This window comes from Chenopodium album, chromosome 3 (genome assembly GCF_948465745.1).
Source record: "Chenopodium album chromosome 3, dcCheAlbu1.1, whole genome shotgun sequence".
Classification (NCBI taxonomy): domain Eukaryota; kingdom Viridiplantae; phylum Streptophyta; class Magnoliopsida; order Caryophyllales; family Amaranthaceae; genus Chenopodium; species Chenopodium album.
Genome location: NC_137836.1, coordinates 46,604,274 through 46,605,401, shown reverse-complemented (window position 1 = coordinate 46,605,401; position 1,128 = coordinate 46,604,274). Strand labels below are relative to the sequence as shown.

At 40.9% G+C, this 1,128-nt stretch overlaps 1 non-coding gene across 1 annotated transcript; it reads right to left on the bottom strand.

The window, feature by feature from the left end:
- Positions 1–783: 783 nt before the first annotated feature.
- Positions 784–891, bottom strand: LOC145625731 (small nucleolar RNA R71). Its single transcript, XR_014110637.1, has one exon. It is a non-coding gene; the product is annotated as a small nucleolar RNA R71 (small nucleolar RNA).
- Between the last annotated feature and the right edge of the window lie 237 nt (positions 892–1,128).

The window sequence follows — 1,128 nt, the reverse complement described above, 5'->3', positions numbered from 1 at the left end:
ATGTTGAATTAGTGTACTTCCCTAGTGGTACGGCCCTTTACTTTTCACTAACTAGTTTGGTGTAGATTTAGTTATTATAAATGATTAATTTTATTAGGGTAGTAGTTTAACAACTTATCTAACCGTTGATCAAATTTTAGCGTCTACTATTGCTTTTGTTAGAGTCATTTTACTTGCTTTTCTTTTTTTTTTTGGTTTTATCATCCTTGTCCCTGCTAATTGTTTTCTTAGCTTTGGTGAATGCTTAGGAGGTCTCAAGGAGCACCCCCACATCAAATTGACAACGAGATCAACCGAACCTTGAGACAAGTCCGTAGGCTTTATCAAGACGAGGGAAGAGGTTTTGGTGATATAATTGATAGTGAGAGTGATTCTTACTCTTCAAGTTCACAAAGAGGATCAATGGCGGGACAAGAAGATGATGTTTTGTTTTGTGAGTTTGGAAATCCGGAGGATTATGAGCTCACGGGAGGGATCTTGCTACCCGTCACGGAAACCAACTTCTCAATCCATCTTCAATATACTAGAATGGTCCAATCGGAGCAATTTTCCGGAAGTGCAAGTGAGGACCCTATTGAAAATTTGGATCGATTCCTTGAGTTGTCCGCGATGATGCAAACCAATGAAGTGAGCCAAGACTACATTCGTATGCACCTTTTCCGGCAATCTCTCACCAGACGAGCAAAGAAATGGCTAAATCAAGTAAAGCCTAACATTTTTACAACATGGAGGGAGGTGGTAAAGGCGTTCTTGAAGCGATTTATCTCCGAGGAGAAGACCGCCGAAATGAGAAGTAAAATCTCATCATTTGAGCAAGAAGCCGATGAAAGTCTTGGTAAAGCTTGGGAGAGATTCAAAGAGTTGGTGCAAGTATGTCCCCACCATGAGTACAATCAAGGGTTGCTCATGCGGTTTTTCTACGACTGATTGGATCCCATGTTAAGAGCCAATTTCGATGCGGGGGCGGGTGGTCAACTCATCAAAATCCCTCAAAATCAAGTTGAAGCCACAATAGAAGAGGTAGCAATGAATTACTCTTGGGGGGGCGAAGAAGAAATGCTCCAAAGAAAGGTGGTATTTACGAATTGGAGAAAGTTGATCAATTGCAACATCAAATTGATCAACTAA